The sequence below is a fragment of the Phyllobates terribilis genome, unplaced genomic scaffold, assembly GCF_046119375.1.
Source record: "Phyllobates terribilis strain yellow unplaced genomic scaffold, ASM4611937v1 Scaffold_1__5_contigs__length_1240528914, whole genome shotgun sequence".
Taxonomy (NCBI): Eukaryota; Metazoa; Chordata; class Amphibia; order Anura; family Dendrobatidae; genus Phyllobates; species Phyllobates terribilis.
In genome coordinates, this window is record NW_027362761.1 from 137,649,266 (window position 1) to 137,672,812 (window position 23,547).

A 23,547-nucleotide genomic window follows, 5' to 3' on the forward strand; every position below is an offset into this window, starting at 1 on the left:
TATCTGTTGAAAATAGTCTTGTGTAGGCCCGACATCCCAGTGTGGTTTCGTAGTTCCACGGGTCAAATCGCTGTACTATCCAGTTTTGGGCCTTTGGTATCTAAAAAAAAGCAGTTTGAGTGTGTCGCTCACTGTTCAGCCGCAAATATCTCTATTTAAAAAAGTGTGGTATCTCCCAGTAAACAATATCTGTGGTTTTGCCATCCCACGGTAAAAAATCTCTATTTTTCAGGTTTTGGTAGTTTTTTCCGTAAAGAAAAACAGTAGTGTCTCCTGACTGTTGTGACACAAAAATATATCTGTTGAAAATAGTCTTGTGTAGGCCCGACATCCCAGTGTGGTTTCGCAGTTCCATGGGTCAAATCGCTGTACTATCCAGTTTTGGGCCTTTGGTATCCAAAAATAAAGCAGTTTGATTGTGTCGCTCACTGTTCAGCAGCAAATATCTCTATTTAAAAAAGTGTGGTATACCCCAGTAAACAATAACTGTGGTTTTGCCATCCCACGGTAAAACATTTCTATTATTCAGGTTTTGGTAGTTTTTTCCGTAAAGAAAAACAGTAGTGTCTCCTGACTGTTGTGACGCAAAAATATATCTGTTGAAAATAGTCTTGTGTAGGACCGACATCCCAGTGTGGTTTCGCAGTTCCACGGGTCAAATCGCTGTACTATCCAGTTTTGGGCCTTTGGTATCTAAAAAAAAAGCAGTTTGAATGTGTCGCTCACTGTTCAGCCACAAATATCTCTATTTAAAAAAGTGTGGTATACCCCAGTAAACAATAACTGTGGTTTTGCCATCCCACGGTAAAAAATCTCTATTATTCAGGTTTTGGTGTTTTTTTCCGTAAAGAAAAACAGTAGTGTCTTCTGACTGTTGTGACACAAAAATATATCTGTTGAAATTAGTCTTGGGTAGGCCCGACATCCCAGTGTGGTTTCGCAGTTCCACGGGTCAAATTGCTGTACTATCCAGTTTTGGGCCTTCGGTATCTAAAAAAAAAGCAGTTTGAGTGTGTCGCTCACTGTTCAGCCGCAAATATCTCTATTTAAAAAAGTGTGGTATACCCCAGTAAAAAATAACTGTGGTTTTGCCACCCCACGGTAAAAAATCTCTATTATTCAGGTTTTGGTAGTTTTTTCCGTAAAGAAAAACAGTAGTGTCTCCTGAATGTTGTGACACAAAAATATATCTGTTGAAAATAGTCTTGTGTAGGCCCGACATCCCAGTGTGGTTTCGCAGTTCCACGGGTCAAATCGCTGTGCTATCCAGTTTTGGGCCTTTGGTATCTAAAAAAAAAGCAGCAAGAGTTTGTCGCTCACTGTTCAGCCGCAAATATCTCTATTTAAAAAAGTGTGGTATACCCCAGTAAACAATAACTGTGGTTTTGCCATCCCACGGTAAAAAATCTCTATTATTCAGATTTTGGTAGTTTTTTCCGTAAAGAAAAACAGTAGTGTCTCCTGACTGTAGTGACACAAAAATATATCTGTTGAAAATAGTCTTGCGTAGGCCCGACATCCCAGTGTGGTTTCGCAGTTCCACGGGTCAAATCGCTGTGCTATCCAGTTTTGGGCCTTTGGTATCTAAAAAAAAAGCAGCATGAGTGTGTCGCTCACTGTTCAGCCGCAAATATCTCTATTTAAAAAAGTGTGGTATACCCCAGTAAACAATATCTGTGGTTTTGCCATCCCATGGTAAAAAATCTCTATTATTCAGGTTTTGGTAGTTTTTTCCGTAAAGAAAAACAGTAGTGTCTCCTGACTGTTGTGACACAAAAATATATCTGTTGAAACTAGTCTTGTGTAGGCCCGACATCCCAGTGTTGTTTCGCAGTTCCATGGGTCAAATCGCTGTACTATCCAGTTTTGGGCCTTTGGTATCCAAAAATAAAGCAGTTTGATTGTGTCGCTCACTGTTCAGCAGCAAATATCTCTATTTAAAAAAGTGTGGTATACCCCAGTAAACAATAACTGTGGTTTTGCCATCCCACGGTAAAACATTTCTATTATTCAGGTTTTGGTAGTTTTTTCCGTAAAGAAAAACAGTAGTGTCTCCTGACTGTTGTGACGCAAAAATATATCTGTTGAAAATAGTCTTGTGTAGGTCCGACATCCCAGTGTGGTTTCGCAGTTCCATGGGTCAAATCGCTGTACTATCGAGTTTTGGGCCTTTGGTATCTAAAAAAAAAGCAGTTTGAGTGTGTCGCTCACTGTTCAGCCACAAATATCTCTATTTAAAAAAGTGTGGTATACCCCAGTAAACAATAACTGTGGTTTTGCCATCCCACGGTAAAAAATCTCTATTATTCAGGTTTTGGTGTTTTTTTCCGTAAAGAAAAACAGTAGTGTCTTCTGACTGTTGTGACACAAAAATATATCTGTTGAAATTAGTCTTGGGTGGGCCCGACATCCCAGTGTGGTTTCGCAGTTCCACGGGTCAAATTGCTGTACTATCCAGTTTTGGGCCTTCGGTATCTAAAAAAAAAGCAGTTTGAGTGTGTCGCTCACTGTTCAGCCGCAAATATCTCTATTTAAAAAAGTGTGGTATACCCCAGTAAAAAATAACTGTGGTTTTGCCAACCCACGGTAAAAAATCTCTACTATTCAGGTTTTGGTAGTTTTTTCCGTAAAGAAAAACAGTAGTGTCTCCTGAATGTTGTGACACAAAAATATATCTGTTGAAAATAGTCTTGTGTAGGCCCGACTTCCCAGTGTGGTTTCGCAGTTCCACGGGTCAAATCGCTGTACTATCCAGTTTTGGGCCTTTGGTATCTAAAAAAAAAGCAGTTTGAGTGTGTCGCTCACTATTCAGCCGCAAATATCTCTATTTAAAAAAGTGTGGTATACCCCAGTAAACAATAACTGTGGTTTTGCCATCCCACGGTAAAAAATCTCTATCATTCAGGTTTTGGTAGTTTTTTCCGTAAAGAAAAACAGTAGTGTCTCCTGGCTGTTGGGACACAAAAATATATCTGTTGAAAATAGTCTTGTGTAGGCCCGACATCCCAGTGTGGTTTCGCAGTTCCATGGGTCAAATCGCTGTACTATCCAGTTTTGGGCCTTTGGTATCTAAAAAAAAAGCAGTTTGAGTATGTCGCTCACTGTATAGCCGCAAACATCTCTATTTAAAAAAGTGTGGTATACCCCAGTAAACAATAACTGTGGTTTTGCCATCCCACGGTAAAAAATCTCTATTATTCAGGGTTTGGTAGTTTTTTCCGTAAAGAAAAACAGTAGTGTCTCCTGACTGTTGTGACACAAAAATGTATCTGTTGAAAATAGTCTTGTGTAGGCCCGACATCCCAGTGTGGTTTCGCAGTTCCAAGGGTCAAATTGCTGTACTATCCAGTTTTGGGCCTTTGGTATCAAAAAATAAAGCAGTTTGAGTGTGTCGCTCACTGTTCAGCCGCAAATATCTCTATTTAAAAAAGTGTGGTATACCCCAGTAAACAATAACTGTGGTTTTGCCATCCCACGGTAAAAAATCTCTATTATTCAGGTTTTGGCAGTTTTTTCCGTAAAGAAAAACAGTAGTGTCTCCTGACTGTTGTGACACAAAAATATATCTGTTGAAAATAGTCTTGTGTAGGCCCGACATCCCAGTGTGGTTTCGCAGTTCCACGGGTCAAATCGCTGTGCTATCCAGTTTTGGGCCTTTGGTATCTAAAAAAAAAGCAGAATGAGTGTGTCGCTCACTGTTCAGCCGCAAATATCTCTATTTAAAAAAGTGTGGTATACCCCAGTAAACAATAACTGTGGTTTTGCCATCCCACGGTAAAAAATCTCTATTATTCAGGTTTTGGTAGTTTTTTCCGTAAAGAAAAACAGTAGTGTCTCCTGACTGTTGTGACACAAAAATATATCTGTTGAAAATAGTCTTGTGTAGGCCCGACATCCCAGTGTGGTTTCGCAGTTCCATGGGTCAAATCGCTGTACTATCCAGTTTTGGGCCTTTGGTATCCAAAAATAAAGCAGTTTGATTGTGTCGCTCACTGTTCAGCAGCAAATATCTCTATTTAAAAAAGTGTGGTATACCCCAGTAAACAATAACTGTGGTTTTGCCATCCCACGGTAAAACATTTCTATTATTCAGGTTTTGGTAGTTTTTTCCGTAAAGAAAAACAGTAGTGTCTCCTGACTGTTGTGACGCAAAAATATATCTGTTGAAAATAGTCTTGTGTAGGCCCGACATCCCAGTGTGGTTTCGCAGTTCCACGGGTCAAATCGCTGTGCTATCCAGTTTTGGGCCTTTGGTATCTAAAAAAGAAGCAGAATGAGTGTGTCGCTCACTGTTCAGCCACAAATATCTCTATTTAAAAAAGTGTGGTATACCCCAGTAAACAATAACTGTGGTTTTGCCATCCCACGGTAAAAAATCTCTATTATTCAGGTTTTGGTAGTTTTTTCCGTAAAGAAAAACAGTAGTGTCTCCTGACTGTTGTGACACAAAAATATATCTGTTGAAAATAGTCTTGTGTAGGCCCGACATCCCAGTGTGGTTTCGCAGTTCCATGGGTCAAATCGCTGTACTATCCAGTTTTGGGCCTTTGGTATCCAAAAATAAAGCAGTTTGATTGTGTCGCTCACTGTTCAGCAGCAAATATCTCTATTTAAAAAAGTGTGGTATACCCCAGTAAACAATAACTGTGGTTTTGCCATCCCACGGTAAAACATTTCTATTATTCAGGTTTTGGTAGTTTTTTCCGTAAAGAAAAACAGTAGTGTCTCCTGACTGTTGTGACGCAAAAATATATCTGTTGAAAATAGTCTTGTGTAGGTCCGACATCCCAGTGTGGTTTTGCAGTTCCACGGGTCAAATCGCTGTACTATCCAGTTTTGGGCCTTTGGTATCTAAAAAAAAAGCAGCATGAGTGTGTCGCTCACTGTTCAGCCACAAATATCTCTATTTAAAAAAGTGTGGTATACCCCAGTAAACAATAACTGTGGTTTTGCCATCCCACGGTAAAAAATCTCTATTATTCAGGTTTTGGTAGTTTTTTCCGTAAAGAAAAACAGTAGTGTCTCCTGACTGTTGTGACACAAAAATATATCTGTTGAAATTAGTCTTGGGTAGGCCCGACATCCCAGTGTGGTTTCGCAGTTTCACGGGTCAAATTGCTGTACTATCCAGTTTTGGGCCTTCGGTATCTAAAAAAAAAGCAGTTTGAGTGTGTCGCTCACTGTTCAGCCGCAAATATCTCTATTTAAAAAAGTGTGGTATACCCCAGTAAACAATAACTGTGGTTTTGCCATCCCACGGTAAAAAATCTCTATTATTCAGGTTTTGGTAGTTTTTTCCGTTAAGAAAAACAGTAGTGTCTCCTGACTGTTGTGACACAAAAATATATCTGTTGAAAATAGTCTTGCGTAGGCCAGACATCCCAGTGTGGTTTCGCAGTTCCACGGGTCAAATCGCTGTGCTATCCAGTTTTGGGCCTTTGGTATCTAAAAAAAAAGCAGCATGAGTGTGTCGCTCACTGTTCAGCCGCAAATATCTCTATTTAAAAAAGTGTGGTATACCCCAGTAAACAATATCTGTGGTTTTGCCATCCCATGGTAAAAAATCTCTATTATTCAGGTTTTGGTAGTTTTTTCCGTAAAGAAAAACAGTAGTGTCTCCTGACTGTTGTGACACAAAAATATATCTGTTGAAAATAGTCTTGTGTAGGCCCGACATCCCAGTGTGGTTTCGCAGTTCCATCGGTCAAATCGCTGTACTATCCAGTTTTGGGCCTTTGGTATCCAAAAATAAAGCAGTTTGATTGTGTCGCTCACTGTTCAGCAGCAAATATCTCTATTTAAAAAAGTGTGGTATACATCAGTAAACAATAACTGTGGTTTTGCCATCCCACGGTAAAACATTTCTATTATTCAGGTTTTGGTAGTTTTTTCCGTAAAGAAAAACAGTAGTGTCTCCTGACTGTTGTGACGCAAAAATATATCTGTTGAAAATAGTCTTGTGTAGGCCCGACATCCCAGTGTGGTTTCGCAGTTCCATGGGTCAAATCGCTGTACTATCCAGTTTTGGGCCTTTGGTATCCAAAAATAAAGCAGTTTGATTGTGTCGCTCACTGTTCAGCAGCAAATATCTCTATTTAAAAAAAGTGTGGTATACCCCAGTAAACAATAACTGTGGTTTTGCCATCCCACGGTAAAACATTTCTATTATTCAGGTTTTGGTAGTTTTTTCCGAAAAGAAAAACAGTAGTGTCTCCTGACTGTTGTGACGCAAAAATATATCTGTTGAAAATAGTCTTGTGTAGGCCCGACATCCCAGTGTGGTTTCGCAGTTCCACGGGTCAAATCGCTGTGCTATCCAGTTTTGGGCCTTTGGTATCTAAAAAAGAAGCAGAATGAGTGTGTCGCTCACTGTTCAGCCACAAATATCTCTATTTAAAAAAGTGTGGTATACCCCAGTAAACAATAACTGTGGTTTTGCCATCCCACGGTAAAAAATCTCTATTATTCAGGTTTTGGTAGTTTTTTCCGTAAAGAAAAACAGTAGTGTCTCCTGACTGTTGTGACACAAAAATATATCTGTTGAAAATAGTCTTGTGTAGGCCCGACATCCCAGTGTGGTTTCGCAGTTCCATGGGTCAAATCGCTGTACTATCCAGTTTTGGGCCTTTGGTATCCAAAAATAAAGCAGTTTGATTGTGTCGCTCACTGTTCAGCAGCAAATATCTCTATTTAAAAAAGTGTGGTATACCCCAGTAAACAATAACTGTGGTTTTGCCATCCCACGGTAAAACATTTCTATTATTCAGGTTTTGGTAGTTTTTTCCGTAAAGAAAAACAGTAGTGTCTCCTGACTGTTGTGACGCAAAAATATATCTGTTGAAAATAGTCTTGTGTAGGTCCGACATCCCAGTGTGGTTTTGCAGTTCCACGGGTCAAATCGCTGTACTATCCAGTTTTGGGCCTTTGGTATTTAAAAAAAAAGCAGCATGAGTGTGTCGCTCACTGTTCAGCCGCAAATATCTCTATTTAAAAAAGTGTGGTATACCCCAGTAAACAATATCTGTGGTTTTGCCATCCCATGGTAAAAAATCTCTATTATTCAGGTTTTGGTAGTTTTTTCCGTAAAGAAAAACAGTAGTGTCTCCTGACTGTTGTGACACAAAAATATATCTGTTGAAAATAGTCTTGTGTAGGCCCGACATCCCAGTGTGGTTTCGCAGTTCCATTGGTCAAATCGCTGTACTATCCAGTTTTGGGCCTTTGGTATCCAAAAATAAAGCAGTTTGATTGTGTCGCTCACTGTTCAGCAGCAAATATCTCTATTTAAAAAAGTGTGGTATACATCAGTAAACAATAACTGTGGTTTTGCCATCCCACGGTAAAACATTTCTATTATTCAGGTTTTGGTAGTTTTTTCCGTAAAGAAAAACAGTAGTGTCTCCTGACTGTTGTGACGCAAAAATATATCTGTTGAAAATAGTCTTGTGTAGGTCCGACATCCCAGTGTGGTTTCGCAGTTCCACGGGTCAAATCGCTGTACTATCGAGTTTTGGGCCTTTGGTATCTAAAAAAAAAGCAGTTTGAGTGTGTCGCTCACTGTTCAGCCACAAATATCTCTATTTAAAAAAGTGTGGTATACCCCAGTAAACAATAACTGTGGTTTTGCCATCCCACGGTAAAAAATCTCTATTATTCAGGTTTTGGTGTTTTTTTCCGTAAAGAAAAACAGTAGTGTCTTCTGACTGTTGTGACACAAAAATATATCTGTTGAAATTAGTCTTGGGTAGGCCCGACATCCCAGTGTGGTTTCGCAGTTCCACGGGTCAAATTGCTGTACTATCCAGTTTTGGGCCTTCGGTATCTAAAAAAAAAGCAGTTTGAGTGTGTCGCTCACTGTTCAGCCGCAAATATCTCTATTTAAAAAAGTGTGGTATACCCCAGTAAAAAATAACTGTGGTTTTGCCAACCCATGGTAAAAAATCTCTACTATTCAGGTTTTGGTAGTTTTTTCCGTAAAGAAAAACAGTAGTGTCTCCTGAATGTTGTGACACAAAAATATATCTGTTGAAAATAGTCTTGTGTAGGCCCGACTTCCCAGTTTGGTTTCGCAGTTCCACGGGTCAAATCGCTGTACTATCCAGTTTTGGGCCTTTGGTATCTAAAAAAAAAGCAGTTTGAGTGTGTCGCTCACTGTTCAGCCGCAAATATCTCTATTTAAAAAAGTGTGGTATACCCCAGTAAACAATAACTGTGGTTTTGCCATCCCACGGTAAAAAATCTCTATTATTCAGGTTTTGGTAGTTTTTTCCGTAAAGAAAAACAGTAGTGTCTCCTGGCTGTTGGGACACAAAAATATATCTGTTGAAAATAGTCTTGTGTAGGCCCGACATCCCAGTGTGGTTTCGCAGTTCCATGGGTCAAATCGCTGTACTATCCAGTTTTGGGCCTTTGGTATCTAAAAAAAAAGCAGTTTGAGTATGTCGCTCACTGTATAGCCGCAAACATCTCTATTTAAAAAAGTGTGGTATACCCCAGTAAACAATAACTGTGGTTTTGCCATCCCACGGTAAAAAATCTCCATTATTCAGGGTTTGGTAGTTTTTTCCGTAAAGAAAAACAGTAGTGTCTCCTGACTGTTGTGACACAAAAATGTATCTGTTGAAAATAGTCTTGTGTAGGCCCGACATCCCAGTGTGGTTTCGCAGTTCCACGGGTCAAATTGCTGTACTATCCAGTTTTGGGCCTTTGGTATCAAAAAATAAAGCAGTTTGAGTGTGTCGCTCACTGTTCAGCCGCAAATATCTCTATTTAAAAAAGTGTGGTATACCCCAGTAAACAATAACTGTGGTTTTGCCATCCCACGGTAAAAAATCTCTATTATTCAGGTTTTGGTAGTTTTTTCCGTAAAGAAAAACAGTAGTGTCTCCTGACTGTTGTGACACAAAAATATATCTGTTGAAAATAGTCTTGTGTAGGCCCGACATCCCAGTGTGGTTTCGCAGTTCCACGGGTCAAATCGCTGTGCTATCCAGTTTTGGGCCTTTGGTATCTAAAAAAAAAGCAGAATGAGTGTGTCGCTCACTGTTCAGCCGCAAATATCTCTATTTAAAAAAGTGTGGTATACCCCAGTAAACAATAACTGTGGTTTTGCCATCCCACGGTAAAAAATCTCTATTATTCAGGTTTTGGTAGTTTTTTCCGTAAAGAAAAACAGTAGTGTCTCCTGACTGTTGTGACACAAAAATATATCTGTTGAAAATAGTCTTGTGTAGGCCCGACATCCCAGTGTGGTTTCGCAGTTCCATGGGTCAAATCGCTGTACTATCCAGTTTTGGGCCTTTGGTATCCAAAAATAAAGCAGTTTGATTGTGTCGCTCACTGTTCAGCAGCAAATATCTCTATTTAAAAAAGTGTGGTATACCCCAGTAAACAATAACTGTGGTTTTGCCATCCCACGGTAAAACATTTCTATTATTCAGGTTTTGGTAGTTTTTTCCGTAAAGAAAAACAGTAGTGTCTCCTGACTGTTGTGACGCAAAAATATATCTGTTGAAAATAGTCTTGTGTAGGTCCGACATCCCAGTGTGGTTTTGCAGTTCCACGGGTCAAATCGCTGTACTATCCAGTTTTGGGCCTTTGGTATCTAAAAAAAAAGCAGTTTGAGTGTGTCGCTCACTGTTCAGCCACAAATATCTCTATTTAAAAAAGTGTGGTATACCCCAGTAAACAATAACTGTGGTTTTGCCATCCCACGGTAAAAAATCTCTATTATTCAGGTTTTGGTGTTTTTTTCCGTAAAGAAAAACAGTAGTGTCTTCTGACTGTTGTGACACAAAAATATATCTGTTGAAATTAGTCTTGGGTAGGCCCGACATCCCAGTGTGGTTTCGCAGTTCCACGGGTCAAATTGCTGTACTATCCAGTTTTGGGCCTTCGGTATCTAAAAAAAAAGCAGTTTGAGTGTGTCGCTCACTGTTCAGCCGCAAATATCTCTATTTAAAAAAGTGTGGTATACCCCAGTAAAAAATAACTGTGGTTTTGCCAACCCACGGTAAAAAATCTCTATTATTCAGGATTTGGTAGTTTTTTCCGTAAAGAAAAACAGTAGTGTCTCCTGAATGTTGTGACACAAAAATATATCTGTTGAAAATAGTCTTGTGTAGGCCCGACATCCCAGTGTGGTTTCGTAGTTTCACGGGTCAAATCGCTGTACTATCCAGTTTTGGGCCTTTGGTATCTAAAAAAAAAGCAGTTTGAGTGTGTCGCTCACTGTTCAGCCGCAAATATCTCTATTTAAAAAAGTGTGGTATACCCAAGTAAACAATATCTGTGGTTTTGCCATCCCACGGAAAAAAATCTCTATTTTTCAGGTTTAGGTAGTTTTTTCCGTAAAGAAAAACAGTAGTGTCTCCTGACTGTTGTGACACAAAAATATATCTGTTGAAAATAGTCTTGTGTAGGCCCGACATCCCAGTGTGGTTTCGCAGTTCCACGGGTCAAATTGCTGTACTATCAAGTTTTGGGCCTTTGGTATCTAAAAATAAAGCAGTTTGAGTGTGTCGCTCACTGTTCAGCAGCAAATATCTCTATTTAAAAAAGTGTGGTATACCCCAGTAAACAATAACTGTGGTTTTGCCATCCCACGGTAAAACATTTCAATTATTCAGGTTTTGGTAGTTTTTTCCGTAAAAAAAAACAGTAGTGTCTCCTGACTGTTGTGACGCAAAAATATATCTGTTGAAAATAGTCTTATGTAGGCCCGACATCCCAGTGTGGTTTCGCAGTTCCACGGGTCAAATCGCTGTACTATCCAGTTTTGGGCTTTTGGTATCTAAAAAAAAAGCTGTTTGAGTGTGTCGCTCACTGTTCAGCCGCAAATATCTCTATTTAAAAAAGTGTGGTATACCCCAGTAAACAATAACTGTGGTTTTGCCATCCCACGGTAAAAAATCTCTATTATTCAGGTTTTGGTGTTTTTTTCCGTAAAGAAAAACAGTAGTGTCTTCTGACTGTTGTGACACAAAAATATATCTGTTGAAATTAGTCTTGGGTAGGCCCGACATCCCAGTGTGGTTTCGCAGTTCCACGGGTCAAATTGCTGTACTATCCAGTTTTGGGCCTTCGGTATCTAAAAAAAAAGCAGTTTGAGTGTGTCGCTCACTGTTCAGCCGCAAATATCATCTGTTTAAAAAAGTGTGGTATACCCCAGTAAAAAATAACTGTGGTTTTGCCATTCCACGGTAAAAAATCTCTATTATTCAGGTTTTGGTAGTTTTTTCCGTAAAGAAAAACAGTAGTGTCTCCTGACTGTTGTGACGCAAAAACATATCTGTTGAAAATAGTCTTGTGTAGGCCCGACATCCCAGTGTGGTTTCGCAGTTCCACGGGTCAAATCGCTGTACTATCCAGTTTTGGGCCTTTGGTATCTAAAAAAAAAGCAGTTTGAGTGTGTCGCTCACTGTTCAGCCGCAAACATCTCTATTTAAAAAAGTGTGGTATACCCCAGTAAACAATAACTGTGGTTTTGCCATCCCACGGTAAAAAATCTCTATTATTCAGGGTTTGGTAGTTTTTTCCGTAAAGAAAAACAGTAGTGTCTCCTGACTGTTGTGACACAAAAATGTATCTGTTGAAAATAGTCTTGTGTAGGCCCGACATCCCAGTGTGGTTTCGCAGTTCCACGGGTCAAATCGCTGTACTATCCAGTTTTGGGCCTTTGGTATCAAAAAATAAAGCAGTTTTAGTGTGTCGCTCACTGTTCAGCCGCAAATATCTCTATTTAAAAAAGTGTGGTATACCCCAGTAAACAATAACTGTGGTTTTGCCATCCCACGGTAAAAAATCTCTATTATTCAGGTTTTGGTAGTTTTTTCCGTAAAGAAAAACAGTAGTGTCTCCTGACTGTTGTGACACAAAAATATATCTGTTGAAAATAGTCTTGTGTAGGCCCGACATCCCAGTGTGGTTTCGCAGTTCCATGGGTCAAATCGCTGTACTATCCAGTTTTGGGCCTTTGGTATCCAAAAATAAAGCAGTTTGATTGTGTCGCTCACTGTTCAGCAGCAAATATCTCTATTTAAAAAAGTGTGGTATACCCCAGTAAACAATAACTGTGGTTTTGCCATCCCACGGTAAAACATTTCTATTATTCAGGTTTTGGTAGTTTTTTCCGTAAAGAAAAACAGTAGTGTCTCCTGACTGTTGTGACACAAAAATATATCTATTGAAAATAGTCTTGTGTAGGCCCGACATGCCAGTGTGGTTTCGCAGTTCCACGGGTCAAATCGCTGTACTATCCAGTTTTGGGCCTTTGGTATCTAAAAAAAAAGCAGTTTGAGTGTGTCGCTCACTGTTCAGCCACAAATATCTCTATTTAAAAAAGTGTGGTATACCCCAGTAAACAATAACTGTGGTTTTGCCATCCCACGGTAAAAAATCTCTATTATTCAGGTTTTGGTGTTTTTTTCCGTAAAGAAAAACAGTAGTGTCTTCTGACTGTTGTGACACAAAAATATATCTGTTGAAATTAGTCTTGAGTAGGCCGGACATCCCAGTGTGGTTTTGCAGTTCCACGGGTCAAATTGCTGTACTATCCAGTTTTGGGCCTTCGGTATCTAAAAAAAAAGCAGTTTGAGTGTGTCGCTCACTGTTCAGCCGCAAATATCTCTATTTAAAAAAGTGTGGTATACCCCAGTAAAAAATAACTGTGGTTTTGCCAACCCACGGTAAAAAATCTCTATTATTCAGGTTTTGGTAGTTTTTTCCGTAAAGAAAAACAGTAGTGTCTCCTGAATGTTGTGACACAAAAATATATCTGTTGAAAATAGTCTTGTGTAGGCCCGACATCCCAGTGTGGTTTCGCAGTTCCACGGGTCAAATCGCTGTACTATCCAGTTTTGGGCCTTTGGTATCAAAAAATAAAGCAGTTTGAGTGTGTCGCTCACTGTTCAGCCGCAAATATCTCTATTTAAAAAAGTGTTGTATACCCCAGTAAACAATAACTGTGGTTTTGCCATCCCACGGTAAAAAATCTCTATTATTCAGGTTTTGGTAGTTTTTTCCGTAAAGAAAAACAGTAGTGTCTCCTGACTGTTGTGACACAAAAATATATCTGTTGAAAATAGTCTTGTGTAGGCCCGACATCCCAGTGTGGTTTCGCAGTTCCACGGGTCAAATCGCTGTGCTATCCAGTTTTGGGCCTTTGGTATCTAAAAAAAAAGCAGAATGAATGTGTCGCTCACTGTTCAGCCGCAAATATCTCTATTTAAAAAAGTGTGGTATACCCCAGTAAACAATATCTGTGGTTTTGCCATCCCACGGTAAAAAATCTCTATTTTTCAGGTTTTGGTAGTTTTTTCCGTAAAGAAAAACAGTAGTGTCTCCTGACTGTTGTGACATAAAAATATATCTGTTGAAAATAGTCTTGTGTAGGCCCGACATCCCAGTGTGGTTTCGCAGTTCCACGGGTCAAATCGCTGTACTATCCAGTTTTGGGCCTTTGGTATCTAAAAATAAAGCAGTTTGAGTGTGTCGCTCACTGTTCAGCAGCAAATATCTCTATTTAAAAAAGTGTGGTATACCCCAGTAAACAATAACTGTGGTTTTGCCATCCCACGGTAAAACATTTCTATTATTCAGGTTTTGGTAGTTTTTTCCGTAAACAAAAACAGTAGTGTCTCCTGACTGTTGTGACGCAAAAATATATCTGTTGAAAATAGTCTTGTGTAGGTCCGACATCCCAGTGTGGTTTCGCAGTTCCACGGGTCAAATCGCTGTACTATCCAGTTTTGGGCCTTTGGTATCTAAAAAAAAAGCAGTTTGAGTGTGTCGCTCACTGTTCAGCCGCAAATATCTCTATTTAAAAAAGTGTGGTATACCCCAGTAAACAATAACTGTGGTTTTGCCATCCCACGGTAAAAAATCTCTATTATTCAGGTTTTGGTGTTTTTTTCCGTAAAGAAAAACAGTAGTGTCTTCTGACTGTTGTGACACAAAAATATATCTGTTGAAATTAGTCTTGGGTAGGCCCGACATCCCAGGGTGGTTTCGCAGTTCCACGGGTCAAATCGCTGTACTATCCAGTTTTGGGCCTTCGGTATCTAAAAAAAAAGCAGTTTGAGTGTGTCGCTCACTGTTCAGCCGCAAATATCATCTGTTTAAAAAAGTGTGGTATACCCCAGTAAAAAATAACTGTGGTTTTGCCATTCCACGGTAAAAAATCTCTATTATTCAGGTTTTGGTAGTTTTTTCCGTAAAGAAAAACAGTAGTGTCTTCTGACTGTTGTGACGCAAAAATATATCTGTTGAAAATAGTCTTGTGTAGGCCCGACATCCCAGTGTGGTTTCGCAGTTCCACGGGTCAAATCGCTGTACTATCCAGTTTTGGGCCTTTGGTATCTAAAAAAAAAGCAGTTTGAGTGTGTCGCTCACTGTTCAGCCGCAAATATCTCTATTTAAAAAAGTGTGGTATACCCCAGTAAACAATAACTATGGTTTTGCCATCGCACAGTAAAAAATCTCTATTATTCAGGTTTTGGTAGTTTTTTCCGTAAAGAAAAACAGTAGTGTCTCCTGACTGTTGTGACACAAAAATATATCTGTTGAAAATAGTCTTGTGTAGGCCCGACAACCCAGTGTGATTTCGCAGTTCCATAGGTCAAATCGCTGTACTATCCAGTTTTGGGCCTTTGGTATCTAAAAAAAAAGCAGTTTGAGTGTGTCGCTCACTGTTCAGCCGCAAATATCTCTATTTAAAAAAGTGTGGTATACCCCAGTAAACAATAACTGTGGTTTTGCCATCCCACGGTAAAAAATCTCTATTATTCAGGTTTTGGTAGTTTTTTCCGTAAAGAAAAACAGTAGTGTCTCCTGACTGTTGTGACACAAAAATATATCTGTTGAAAATAGTCTTGTGTAGGCCCGACATCCCAGTGTGGTTTCGCAGTTCCACGGGTCAAATCGCTGTACTATCCAGTTTTGGGCCTTTGGTATCTAAAAAAAAAGCAGTATGAGTGTGACGCTCACTGTTCAGCCGCAAATATCTCTATTTAAAAAAGTGTGGTATACCCCAGTAAACAATAACTGTGGTTTTGCCATCCCACGGTAAAAAATCTCTATTATTCAGGTTTTGGTAGTTTTTTCCGAAAAGAAAAACAGTAGTGTCTCCTGACTGTTGTGACACAAAAATGTATCTGTTGAAAATAGTCTTGTGTAGGCCCGACATCCCAGTGTGGTTTCGCAGTTCCACGGGTCAAATCGCTGTACTATCCAGTTTTGGGCCTTTGGTATCTAAAAAAAAAGCAGTATGAGTGTGACGCTCACTGTTCAGCCGCAAATATCTCTATTTAAAAAAGTGTGGTATTCCCCAGTAAACAATAACTGTGGTTTTGCCATCCCACGGTAAAAATCTCTATTATTCAGGTTTTGGTAGTTTTTTCCGTAAAGAAAAACAGTAGTGTCTCCTGACTGTTGTGACACAAAAATATATCTGTTGAAAATAGTCTTGTGTAGGCCCGACATCCCAGTGTGGTTTCGCAGTTCCACGGGTCAAATCGCTGTACTATCCAGTTTTGGGCCTTTGGTATCTAAAAAAAAAAGCAGTATGAGTGTGACGCTCACTGTTCAGCCGCAAATATCTCTATTTAAAAAAGTGTGGTATACCCCAGTGAACAATAACTGTGGTTTTGCCATCCCACGGTAAAAAATCTCTATTATTCAGGTTTTGGTAGTTTTTTCTGAAAAGAAAAACAGTAGTGTCTCCTGACTGTTGTGACACAAAAATTTATCTGTTGAAAATAGTCTTGTGTAGGCCCGACATCCCAGTGTGGTTTCGCAGTTCCACGGGTCAAATCGCTGTACTATCCAGTTTTGGGCCTTTGGTATCTAAAAAAAAAGCAGTATGAGTGTGACGCTCACTGTTCAGCCGCAAATATCTCTATTTAAAAAAGTGTGGTATTCCCCAGTAAACAATAACTGTGGTTTTGCTATCCCACGGTAAAAAATCTCTATTATTCAGGTTTTGCTGTTTTTTTCCGTAAAGAAAAACAGTAGTGTCTCCTGAATGTTGTGACAAAAAAATATATCTGTTGAAATTAGTCTTGGATAGGCCCGACATCCCAGTGTGGTTTCGCAGTTCCACGGGTCAAATCGCTGTACTATCCAGTTTTGGTCTTTCGGTATCTTAAAAAAAAGCAGTTTGAGTGTGTCGCTCACTGTTCAGCCGCAAATATCTCTATTTAAAAAAGTTTGGTATACCCCAGTAAACAATAACTGTGGTTTTGCCATCGCACGGTAAAAAATCTCTATTATTCAGGTTTTGGTAGTTTTTTCCGTAAAGAAAAACAGTAGTGTCTCCTGACTGTTGTGACGCAAAAATATATCTGTTGAAAATAGTCTTGTGTAGGCCCGACATCCCAGTGTGATTTCGCAGTTCCATGGGTCAAATCGCTGTATTATCCAGTTTTGGGCCATTGGTATCTAGAAAAAAAGCACTTTGAGTGTGTCGCTCACTGTTCAGCCGCAAATATCTCTATTTAAAAAAGTGTGGTATACCCCAGTAAACAATAACTGTGGTTTTGCCATCCCACGGTAAAAATCTCTATTATTCAGGTTTTGGTAGTTTTTTCCGTAAAGAAAAACAGTAGTGTCTCCTGACTGTTGTGACACAAAAATATATCTGTTGAAAATAGTCTCGTGTAGTCCCGACATCCCAGTGTGGTTTCGCAGTTCCACGGGTCAAATCGCTGTACTATCCAGTTTTGGGCCTTTGGTATCTAAAAAAAAAGCAGTATGAGTGTGACGCTCACTGTTCAGCCGCAAATATCTCTATTTAAAAAAGTGTGGTATACCCCAGTAAACAATAACTGTGGTTTTGCCATCCCACGGTAAAAAATCTCTATTATTCAGGTTTTGGTAGTTTTTTCCGAAAAGAAAAACAGTAGTGTCTCCTGACTGTTGTGACACAAAAATGTATCTGTTGAAAATAGTCTTGTGTAGGCCCGACATCCCAGTGTGGTTTCGCAGTTCCACGGGTCAAATCGCTGTACTATCCAGTTTTGGGCCTTTGGTATCTAAAAAAAAAGCAGTATGAGTGTGACGCTCACTGTTCAGCCGCAAATATCTCTATTTAAAAAAGTGTGGTATTCCCCAGTAAACAATAACTGTGGTTTTGCCATCCCACGGTAAAAATCTCTATTATTCAGGTTTTGGTAGTTTTTTCCGTAAAGAAAAACAGTAGTGTCTCCTGACTGTTGTGACACAAAAATATATCTGTTGAAAATAGTCTTGTGTAGGCCCGACATCCCAGTGTGGTTTCGCAGTTCCACGGGTCAAATCGCTGTACTATCCAGTTTTGGGCCTTTGGTATCTAAAAAAAAAAGCAGTATGAGTGTGACGCTCACTGTTCAGCCGCAAATATCTCTATTTAAAAAAGTGTGGTATACCCCAGTGAACAATAACTGTGGTTTTGCCATCCCACGGTAAAAAATCTCTATTATTCAGGTTTTGGTAGTTTTTTCTGAAAAGAAAAACAGTAGTGTCTCCTGACTGTTGTGACACAAAAATTTATCTGTTGAAAATAGTCTTGTGTAGGCCCGACATCCCAGTGTGGTTTCGCAGTTCCACGGGTCAAATCGCTGTACTATCCAGTTTTGGGCCTTTGGTATCTAAAAAAAAAGCAGTATGAGTGTGACGCTCACTGTTCAGCCGCAAATATCTCTATTTAAAAAAGTGTGGTATTCCCCAGTAAACAATAACTGTGGTTTTGCTATCCCACGGTAAAAAATCTCTATTATTCAGGTTTTGCTGTTTTTTTCCGTAAAGAAAAACAGTAGTGTCTCCTGAATGTTGTGACAAAAAAATATATCTGTTGAAATTAGTCTTGGATAGGCCCGACATCCCAGTGTGGTTTCGCAGTTCCACGGGTCAAATCGCTGTACTATCCAGTTTTGGTCTTTCGGTATCTTAAAAAAAAGCAGTTTGAGTGTGTCGCTCACTGTTCAGCCGCAAATATCTCTATTTAAAAAAGTTTGGTATACCCCAGTAAACAATAACTGTGGTTTTGCCATCGCACGGTAAAAAATCTCTATTATTCAGGTTTTGGTAGTTTTTTCCGTAAAGAAAAACAGTAGTGTCTCCTGACTGTTGTGACGCAAAAATATATCTGTTGAAAATAGTCTTGTGTAGGCCCGACATCCCAGTGTGATTTCGCAGTTCCATGGGTCAAATCGCTGTATTATCCAGTTTTGGGCCTTTGGTATCTAGAAAAAAAGCACTTTGAGTGTGTCGCTCACTGTTCAGCCGCAAATATCTCTATTTAAAAAAGTGTGGTATACCCCAGTAAACAATAACTGTGGTTTTGCCATCCCACGGTAAAAATCTCTATTATTCAGGTTTTGGTAGTTTTTTCCGTAAAGAAAAACAGTAGTGTCTCCTGACTGTTGTGACACAAAAATATATCTGTTGAAAATAGTCTCGTGTAGTCCCGACATCCCAGTGTGGTTTCTCAGTTCCACGGGTCAAATCACTGTACTATCCAGTTTTGGGAATTTGGTATCTAAAAAAAAAGCAGTTTGAGTGTGTCGCTCACTGTTCAGTTGCAAATATCTCTATTTAAAAAGTGTGGCATACCCCAGTAAACAATAACTGTGGTTTTTCCATCCCACGGTTAAAAATCTCTATTATTCTGGTTTTGGTAATTTTTTCCGTAAAGAAAAACAGTAGAGTCTCCTGACTGTTGTGACACAAAAATATATCTGTTGAAAATAGTCTTGTGTAGGCCCGACATCCCAGTGTGGTTTCGCAGTTCCACGCGTCAAATCGCTGTACTATCCAGTTTTGGGCCTTTGGTATCTAAAAATAAAGCAGTTTGAGTGTGTCGCTCACTGTTCTGCCGCAAATATCTCTATTTAAAAAAGTGTGGTATACCCCAGTAAACAATAACTGTGGTTTTGCCATCCCACGGTACAAAATCTCTATTATTCAAGTTTTGGTAGCTTTTTCCGTAAAGAAAAACAGTAGTGTCTCCTGACTCTTGTGACACAAAAATATATCTGTTGAAAATAGTCTTGTGTAGGCCCGACATCCCAGTGTGGTTTCGCAGTTCCACGGGTCAAAACGCTGTACTATCCAGTTTTGGGCCTTTGGTATCTAAAAATAAAGCAGTTTGAGTGTGTCGCTCACTGTTCAGCCGCAAATATCTCTATTTAAAAAAGTGTGGTATACCCCAGTAAACAATAACTGTGGTTTTGCCATCCCACGGTAAGAAATCTCTATTATTCAGGTTTTGGTAGTTTTCTCCGTAAAGAAAAACAGTAGTGTCTCCTGACTGTTGTGACACAAAAATATATCTGTTGAAAATAGTCTTGTGTAGGCCCGACATCCCCGTGTGGTTTCGCAGTTCCACGGGTCAAATCGCTGTGCTATCCAGTTTTGGGCCTTTGGTATCTAAAAAAAAATCAGAATGAGTGTGTCGCTCACTGTTCAGCCGCAAATATCTCTATTTAAAAAAGTGTGGTATACCCCAGTAAACAATAACTGTGGTTTTGCCATCCCACGATAAATAATCTCTATTATTCAGGTTTTGGTATTTTTTCTGTAAAGAAAAACAGTAGTGTCTCCTGACTGTTGTGACACAAAAATATATCTGTTGAAAATAGTCTTGTGCAGGCCCGACATCCCAGTGTGGTTTCGCAGTTCCACGGGTCAAATCGCTGTACTATCCAGTTTTGGGCCTTTGGTATCTAAAAAAAAAGCAGTTTGAGTGTGTCGCTCACTGTTCAGCCGCAAATATCTCTATTTAAAAAAGTGTGGTATACCCCAGTAAACAATAACTGTGGTTTTGCCATCCCACGGTAAAAAATCTCTATTATTCAGGTTTTGGTAGTTTTTTCCGTAAAGAAAAACAGTAGTGACTCCTGACTGTTGTGACGCAAAAATATATCTGTTGAAAATAGTCTTGTGTAGGCCCGACATCCCAGTGTGGTTTCGTAGTTCCACGGGTCAAATCGCTGCACTATCCAGTTTTGGGCCTTTGGTATCTAAAAAAAAAGCAGTTTGAGTGTGTCGCTCACTGTTCAGCCGCAAATATCTCTATTTAAAAAAGTGTGGTATACCCCAGTAAACAATATCTGTGGTTTTGCCATCCCACGGTAAAAAATCTCTATTTTTCAGGTTTTGGTAGTTTTTTCCGTAAAGAAAAACAGTAGTGTCTCCTGACTGTTGTGACAAAAAAATATATCTGTTGAAAATAGTCTTGTGTAGGCCCGACATCCCAGTGTGGTTTCGCAGTTCCACGGGTCAAATCGCTGTACTATCCAGTTTTGGGCCTTTGGTATCTAAAAATAAAGCAGTTTGAGTGTGTCGCTCACTGTTCAGCAGCAAATATCTCTATTTAAAAAAGTGTGGTATACCCCAGTAAACAATAACTGTGGTTTTGCCATCCCACGGTAAAACATTTCTATTATTCAGGTTTTGGTAGTTTTTTCCGTAAAGAAAAACAGTAGTGTCTCCTGACTGTTGTGACGCAAAAATATATCTGTTGAAAATAGTCTTGTGTAGGTCCGACATCCCAGTGTGGTTTCGCAGTTCCACGGGTCAAATCGCTGTACTATCCAGTTTTGGGCCTTTGGTATCTAAAAAAAAAGCAGTTTGAGTGTGTCGCTCACTGTTCAGCCGCAAATATCTCTATTTAAAAAAGTGTGGTATACCCCAGTAAACAATAACTATGGTTTTGCCATCGCACAGTAAAAAATCTCTATTATTCAGGTTTTGGTAGTTTTTTCCGTAAAGAAAAACAGTAGTGTCTCCTGACTGTTGTGACACAAAAATATATCTGTTGAAAATAGTCTTGTGTAGGCCCGACATCCCAGTGTGATTTCGCAGTTCCATGGGTCAAATCGCTGTACTATCCAGGTTTGGGCCTTTGGTATCTAAAAAAAAAGCAGTTTGAGTGTGTCGCTCACTGTTCAGCCGCAAATATCTCTATTTAAAAAAGTGTGGTATACCCCAGTAAACAATAACTGTGGTTTTGCCATCCCACGGTAAAAAATCTCTATTATTCAGGTTTTGGTAGTTTTTTCCGTAAAGAAAAACAGTAGTGTCTCCTGACTGTTGTGACACAAAAATATATCTGTTGAAAATAGTCTTGTGTAGGCCCGACATCCCAGTGTGGTTTCGCAGTTCCACGGGTCAAATCGCTGTACTATCCAGTTTTGGGCCTTTGGTATCTAAAAAAAAAGCAGTTTGAGTGTGTCGCTCACTGTTCAGCTGCAAATATCTCTATTTAAAAAAGTGTGGTATACCCCAGTAAACAATAACTGTGGTTTTTCCATCCCATGGTTAAAAATCTCTATTATTCTGGTTTTGGTAGTTTTTTCCGTAAAGAAAAACAGTAGTGTCTCCTGACTGTTGTGACACAAAAATATATCTGTTTTAAATAGTCTTGTGTAGGCCCGACATCCCAGTGTGGTTTCGCAGTTCCACGGGTCAAATCGCTGTACTATCCAGTTTTGGGCATTTGGTATCTAAAAAAAAAGCAGTTTGAGTGTGTCGCTCACTGTTCAGCCGCAAATATCTCTATTTAAAAAAGTGTGGTATACCCCAGTAAACAATAACTGTGGTTTTGCCATCCCACGGTAAAAAATCTCTATTATTCAGGTTTTGGTAGTTCTTTCCGTAAAGAAAAACAGTAGTGTCTCCTGACTGTTGTGACACAAAAATATATCTGTTGAAAATAGTCTTGTGTAGGCCCGACATCCCAGTGTGGTTTCGCAGTTCCACGGGTCAAATCGCTGCACTATCCAGTTTTGGGCCTTTGGTATCTAAAAAAAAAGCAGTATGAGTGTGTCGCTCACTGTTCAGCCGCAAATATCTCTATTTAAAAAAGGTTTTGGTAGTTTTCTCCGTAAAGAAAAACAGTAGTGTCTCCTGACTGTTGTGACACAAAAATATATCTGTTGAAAATAGTCTTTTGTAGGCCCGACATCCCCGTGTGGTTTCGCAGTTCCACGGGTCAAATCGCTGTGCTATCCAGTTTTGGGCCTTTGGTATCTAAAAAAAAATCAGAATGAGTGTGTCGCTCACTGTTCAGCCGCAAATATCTCTATTTAAAAAAGTGTGGTATACCCCAGTAAACAATAACTGTGGTTTTGCCATCCCACGATAAATAATCTCTATTATTCAGGTTTTGGTATTTTTTCTGTAAAGAAAAACAGTAGTGTCTCCTGACTGTTGTGACACAAAAATATATCTGTTGAAAATAGTCTTGTGCAGGCCCGACATCCCAGTGTGGTTTCGCAGTTCCACGGGTCAAATCGCTGTACTATCCAGTTTTGGGCCTTTGGTATCTAAAAAAAAAGCAGTTTGAGTGTGTCGCTCACTGTTCAGCCGCAAATATCTCTATTTAAAAAAGTGTGGTATACCCCAGTAAACAATAACTGTGGTTTTGCCATCCCACGGTAAAAAATCTCTATTATTCAGGTTTTGGTAGTTTTTTCCGTAAAGAAAAACAGTAGTGACTCCTGACTGTTGTGACGCAAAAATATATCTGTTGAAAATAGTCTTGTGTAGGCCCGACATCCCAGTGTGGTTTCGTAGTTCCACGGGTCAAATCGCTGCACTATCCAGTTTTGGGCCTTTGGTATCTAAAAAAAAAGCAGTTTGAGTGTGTCGCTCACTGTTCAGCCGCAAATATCTCTATTTAAAAAAGTGTGGTATACCCCAGTAAACAATATCTGTGGTTTTGCCATCCCACGGTAAAAAATCTCTATTTTTCAGGTTTTGGTAGTTTTTTCCGTAAAGAAAAACAGTAGTGTCTCCTGACTGTTGTGACAAAAAAATATATCTGTTGAAAATAGTCTTGTGTAGGCCCGACATCCCAGTGTGGTTTCGCAGTTCCACGGGTCAAATCGCTGTACTATCCAGTTTTGGGCCTTTGGTATCTAAAAATAAAGCAGTTTGAGTGTGTCGCTCACTGTTCAGCAGCAAATATCTCTATTTAAAAAAGTGTGGTATACCCCAGTAAACAATAACTGTGGTTTTGCCATCCCACGGTAAAACATTTCTATTATTCAGGTTTTGGTAGTTTTTTCCGTAAAGAAAAACAGTAGTGTCTCCTGACTGTTGTGACGCAAAAATATATCTGTTGAAAATAGTCTTGTGTAGGTCCGACATCCCAGTGTGGTTTCGCAGTTCCACGGGTCAAATCGCTGTACTATCCAGTTTTGGGCCTTTGGTATCTAAAAAAAAAGCAGTTTGAGTGTGTCGCTCACTGTTCAGCCGCAAATATCTCTATTTAAAAAAGTGTGGTATACCCCAGTAAACAATAACTATGGTTTTGCCATCGCACAGTAAAAAATCTCTATTATTCAGGTTTTGGTAGTTTTTTCCGTAAAGAAAAACAGTAGTGTCTCCTGACTGTTGTGACACAAAAATATATCTGTTGAAAATAGTCTTGTGTAGGCCCGACATCCCAGTGTGATTTCGCAGTTCCATGGGTCAAATCGCTGTACTATCCAGTTTTGGGCCTTTGGTATCTAAAAAAAAAGCAGTTTGAGTGTGTCGCTCACTGTTCAGCCGCAAATATCTCTA